This window comes from Sinocyclocheilus grahami, unplaced genomic scaffold (genome assembly GCF_001515645.1).
Source record: "Sinocyclocheilus grahami isolate Dianchi unplaced genomic scaffold, SAMN03320097.WGS_v1.1 scaffold1749.1, whole genome shotgun sequence".
NCBI classification, from domain to species: Eukaryota; Metazoa; Chordata; class Actinopteri; order Cypriniformes; family Cyprinidae; genus Sinocyclocheilus; species Sinocyclocheilus grahami.
Window position 1 is genome coordinate 91,282 of NW_015506928.1, and position 6,201 is coordinate 97,482.

The 6,201-nt window shown below is 37.9% G+C and overlaps 1 long non-coding RNA gene across 1 annotated transcript; it reads right to left on the reverse strand.

Annotated features, from left to right (window-relative positions):
* Positions 1-4,441: 4,441 nt before the first annotated feature.
* LOC107572427 (uncharacterized) lies at positions 4,442-5,804 on the reverse strand. The gene is made up of 3 exons (XR_001607340.1): positions 5,743-5,804; positions 5,140-5,289; positions 4,442-4,516 (listed from the first exon to the last, which is right to left on the reverse strand). It is a non-coding gene; the product is annotated as an uncharacterized lncRNA (long non-coding RNA).
* Positions 5,805-6,201: the final 397 nt, after the last annotated feature.

Here is a 6,201-nt window from a genome sequence, read left to right on the forward strand (position 1 = left end):
ATTTGAAAATACATAAAAAAATGAGGAAGACATCAACATTACCTTGGACAATCAAGCGAGGGGTGCTTGGTAGCGTCATAGTCCCTTCAACGTCTGTGGCACAAGGCTGCAAAAATAATAAATCAATCGAATAAGAGTAGAATAAGATTCAACTGTTAAAGGGATAGTTCACCCAAAAATGAAAATTAGCACATGATTTACTCACCCTTAAGGCATCCTAGGCGTATCTGGCATTCCTCTTTCAGACAAACACAATAGCAGTTATATTTAAAAATGTTTAAATTGTCCTGGCTCTTCCAAGCTATATAATGGCAGTGAAAGGTGCCCCTGTTTTTGAAGCCTAAAAAACTGCATCCATCCATTCATCATAAAACTACGGCTCCGGGGTGTTAATAAAGGCCTTCTGAAGTGAAACGATGCGTTAGTGTAAGAAAATTATAGATTTTTTTATTTATTTATAACCTGTAATCTCCAGCTTCCGGTCGCTCAAACAGGCGCGTTTACGACAAGGCGTTCAAGCGTATGACGTAGATGTAGTGGAAGGCGCAACATAAGTGACGAACGCAGAAGCCCAGAGGAGAAAGCAAAACAAAACACCTGTCACGAACTAGTACTACAAAAACTAAGATTCTGAGTGAAAATGTCGGAGGATTTCGATATAAGGCAAGAAGAGAATGAGTTTTTTGCCCAGCCATATTTGTTTGAACCGGAGTAAACCGAACAGGAACTCCACGAGATGGAGGCTGCAGCGGCGGCAAAAACTACAGATGTAGTTCACGTGGTTTCCCTGTGCTGTAAACAAAACTTGGTTCTCACGAGACTACACTCTTCTCCCTGGAGCTTACGTTGTGTTTTCTGCTACACCTACGTCATACACTTGAACGCCTTGTCGTGAACGCACCACCTTGAGCGACCGGAAGCTGGAGATTACAGTTTATACATTTTTTAAATCGATATTTTTCTTACACTAACGCATTGTTTCGCTTCAGAAGGCCTTTATTAACACCCCAGAGCCGTGTGGAGTAGATTTATGATGGATGGATGGATGGATGCAGTTTTTTAGGCTTCTAAAACAGGGGCACCTTTCACCGCCATTATACAGCTTGTAAGAGCCAGGACAAATTGAAATATAACTCTGATTGTGTTCGTCTGAAAGAGGAATGTCAGATACGCCAAGGATGCCCTGAGGGTGAGTAAATCATGGGCTAATTTTCATTTTTGGGTGAACTATCCCTTTAAAAATCTGCTCCTATGGTAGCACAGAGTCAAAATTTTTGCAAATGCTTGATGAGGGAGCTTAAGGTGTCACATGTAACTGTACAAAACTGAGCCAAACATTTTAAGGGAGTTTCAAATTGCATGCAAGGTTGCACAGATGATCCAAGCCCTTTATGCTTTCTATACATATGAGTTTTTAATACATTTGCTGTGCGATACATACGAGAGCATTCAGGCATGCACCACAATGGTACTTATAATTGGGAGCGTTGCTATGCAGTTTTGAGTGCTGAACACACTCAATAACAGTCTCAGACACATGCTCACACGAACTGAATTTACAGTTGAACATCGTGTTCTATTCTGTTGAGAAAACAAATTACGGAGCTAACAGGGATTTAAAACCAACAATCCTGTGATTTTGAATAATTATAGCTGGAAGACTGCCCTAATAACACCAAGTTAACATATTAGGATCACACGCAAAAAAAAATTACTGAACCACATAAAACGTAACAGAAAAACTCAGGTTGTCAACCTTAAAATGCACGATGTGTGTAGCTAGAAAGCTGCTTCACCAACCTGTAACTATTCATGGGTTTCAGTTACGTGACTTTTTTGTTGCGGCCACCATCTTTAGGACCTTGCGTAGCCTCTCCTTGGTGATCAGAAACCAAAATAACACGGAAAACAATGGTATTAAAAACAATAGACACTTTAGAATTAGATCCTTATTTACTGTCAAGCGAAGTCTAGGGAAAAACTTACCAATTTGACGTTTGCTGGCTATTTACATCTACCTCATACACAATCCCTCTCCGTACACTCGGGCCGTTTTCAGTTAAACTTTCACCTGTTAAGAGACTTGTCCATCGGCCAGGATCCATCTGCAGCACCCAGCCTGGATGCTTGCGTACTCACTTTAAGATTCTGGGCCGAATCAACCGGACCAGATGCGACAGCCATAACTTGCCGACACTGCGGCACCTAAGCCGGACTCGGCCTGTTGCGCAGAACGCCAGACTTAGCACAGCTGCTTTTCTATATCTACTGTACTGTTCATTAATATTTCATTTAAAATTAATAACGTTACCTAAACAAAACGTTTACTTTCATTTTAATTATATAGATCAGTGCTTCCCAAACTGTGGGCCACGGCCCCCCGGTGGGCCGTAGCGGTATTGCAGGGGGGCAGTGGCTAGGCTAAATCAAAATATTAAAATAATTAAAATATTCTAATTGTTCTAAAATGTGATTAGAACCTCTTTTTACACAAATTAAAAACACATAAAAACATTTTTTTCCCATTATAGCGAGGTGAGATACATTGCTTATTTTCAAACTTGACGTTGGTTGCTTAGTAGGAATTCAGTCACAATTAACCGTCAATTCAAAAATGCGACGGTGGCTGCTCGGTAAAAGAGGAGCAGAGATTTAAAGACCGTTTTAGACGATGCTGTCAGAATGGTGAATTACATTAAATGTCGTCCACTGCAAGCATGTTTGTTTTCCCTTTTGTGTGAAAAGATGGGCAGTGAACACCGCCAGCTTTTACTACATACCGAGGTCCGCTGGCTCTCACGCGGCAGAGTGCTCACCCGGCTCTTCCAGTTACGTGACGAGGTCAGAACATTTTTCATTGATTCCAAATTTGAACTTGCAGACCGCCTCTGTGATTTCGACTGGCTTTGTAAATTGGCCTACTTGGCAGACATTTTCAGCCACTTGAATGGACTCAATCTAGCCCTACAGGGGACAGCAGTAACAATGTTTCACGTGCATAACAAAATAGAGGCAACCATAAAGAAAATTGATCTGTGGGGAAAAAAATTGCCAGAGCCAACTTTGAGTCCTTCGAAAACGTGTCCGACATTTTGTCCAAGGAGGAAAGGCCACTACCCGTCACTGCAGCAGTTGCTATGACAGAGCACATGCAGGCTTTAAAGTCTCAGATGCAGGACTACTTCCCTGACATCAGCAAACAGCAGAGCTGGATACAGTATCCCTTTGCCAACCACAGTGAGGATGTAATTGCGGGACTCACCTACAAGGAACAGGACAGCCTTGTCGATCTATCCTGTGACAGCTCCTTGAAACGGATTTTTTCTGAAAAAACTTTGACTCAGTTCTGGTTACATGTGTCAAACGAATACCCTGAACTCGCCAACAAGGCAATAATGTTTTTGATGCCGTTTGCCACAACGTATATGTGTGAAGTGGGATTTTCGGTGCTTGTGGCCTTAAAGACAAAGTACAGGAATGTGTTGAGTGTGGAATCTGATCTCCGTCTTAAATTGACGTCGATTCAACCAGACATCAAATCCTTAACAGCTGAAAAGCAACATCACCCATCTCATTAGGTACTGTCTGAAAGACTGCTGATCAGACTGTGGGACTGTTCTTTACTAAAACTGACTTAAGTTTACATCATTCCTCAGTTTAAATGTAGTTGTTTTTAGTTTTTTTTTTTTAAATACATAGTTATGTATTTCATTGCAATAGAAGCTACTGTACATAGTTCACAATTCTGTTACACACTTTGATGCAATATAATTGTAAATAGTATGCAGAAAGTATGTAGTGTTATGGATTTTAATATATTTTTAAAGAATGTTTACATCACACTTTCACCAGAGTATAAAAAATATTAAAATTTATTGTAGTTCTCACATTAATTTCTTACAAACTGGTTAATAAATAAAATTTATTTACAAAACCATGCAATTACAGCAAAAAAGTAGCAGTTATACAATAAGTGTAGGCAAGGCAAGGCAAGTTTATTTGTATAGCACATTTCATACACAATGGTAATTCAAAGTGCTTTACATAAAATAAAATAAAAACAATAATCACAACAATAAAACAAGGAATTTAAAAACTTTGAAAATTATAAAAAGGAAGATTTGATATTGGTCTATAGTTGCTCAATATGGTGTTATCAAGATTTCTCTTTTTCAGAAGGGGTTTAGATAAAATATTTAACACATTTTGCTAAATTACCCATGCATTTACTTGAATGAATGAGGCATTTATATGTACTTGGACTGTAACATTTAATAAAGGTTAAAACATTAAAAATGTAAAAGGTGTTTTGAGAAACACATTGGTAAATGGCAAAGTTTTTGAATTAAACATTTTGTACTTGGTAAAATTATTACCTAACTGTTACTATGAATAATTTTTAAAGGTAATCAGTGAATACTGTTCTTGGTTGTTGCTCATTGTGGGTCATTGTGCAGCATGTCTTTCCACGTCTTAGTCCAGAGAGTACTTTGCTTGGGAGCTTTCATTTCTGCACCTGTAAAGAGTAAATAATGCACAAGTATCTATTACTAAAGGTCTATCTGAATGCACCAAACTGAAAGTAAATGTGTGTATATATATATATATTGTATCAAAGCACATGTTGTTTGAAAGACTATTTACTTATTATTTTCCCATTTAATTCTAGCACATTAAGTGGCTGTGTCCAGTATGATAGAAACTTAAAGTGTGTATAATCCTAATTAAAGAGAGTTTACCCAAAAATTTATATATTCCTTCATGTCGTCTACACGTGACAAAGCTGTTGGTTTTGATTACCAGCATTCTTCAAAATATCATCTTTTGAGTTCTGCAGAAAAACAAAAGTCAGGGGTTTGAAAAAAAAAGAGGGGGAATTGATGTAATAATGTAAATTATGACAGAATTCTGGGTTAACCATACTTAAGTAAATTAGTAGAAACACTTTTCACTAGTTATCACTGTGCAGAAAAATAACAGTGAATGCCACAATAAAATGCTTGAAAAATACACATTCAATAGATCCATAGCTTCATGTTGGTCAGTTTGTCTCCTCAGTTAAGATTCCCCCAATTATTGCAGAAAACATTATATTATATAGTATAATCATGGTCAGTGCAGACATGTACTTGAACTTACTTTCTCATGGACTCTAACTGCTCCTTGCTAGTCCAGTCAGAGAAGTATAATAAAGATGAAGTCTACTGTCTGACTCCAAGCACTGCTCGCTGTTCACAGGTGTCTGAGGAACTTCTGCCATTTCTTCTGCGATGACATTTCTCTCGGTTACTACAAAACATTGTTAAAAGACATTTGTGGCTCATTTAAGAGAAATATTCAGTTATTCCTGTATGTTTGTACATGCTAAGTGAAGCAGCAACTAAAGTAGCAACAAAACTGTGATTCTGTGTTTTGTTGTAGTCGGTTACATGTGTTTTGGCAGTGGTGAGCACCTGTACATATAAGTCTGCTTACATTTAGCAACTGTAAAAGCAGGACACAGCTACTGCATATGATCTCAGACATATTGATATATATATATTTGATTGCAGCAGTACATTGCCATCGCAATAATCACTGCAACTAGCTTATTTAGTTAAATCAGATTATTTTAAAATAACGTTCTTCTACAGAATTATAATAGTAATAGTACAAACAGGTCCTCTTCACTCTAACATCCTTGAAGTAATTACTTTCAGTTACATTCATAAAAATAAGAATGTGGAAACTAAAACTACAAACCTTTCTCCTTGTATGCGCTGGACCGTCATCATCCTCCTCTTCTTCATCTGTTTGTTTGCGGATGGGAGTGTTGTTCGTCAACGTTTAGTGCAGCGTAAACATTCTAGACTCACATAACTGTACTTAGATCAAAGATCAAAAACATCTCATTGATTTATTAGCTTTAGGTGGAGCATAACGAAAGTTTTCTGGCAAATCAGCAGTCACGCACGCGAATTGAACCTTTTGCAAGTTTCATTATGAACTTGCTAACTAAAATGTAAACACGCATCTATGCTTACGAGAAATATTTAATCAAAAGAATCCCATACATCCAATAATCCAGTAAATAATCCATTGTGATTTGCTTTTATCACAGCCCAGAGCACAGCACAGCAGACTGACGGAATTGCAATTCGGTCCTACAAATGAAGACCGCACCACTGTGTGACGTCACATGAAACCTATGAATAGTCACAA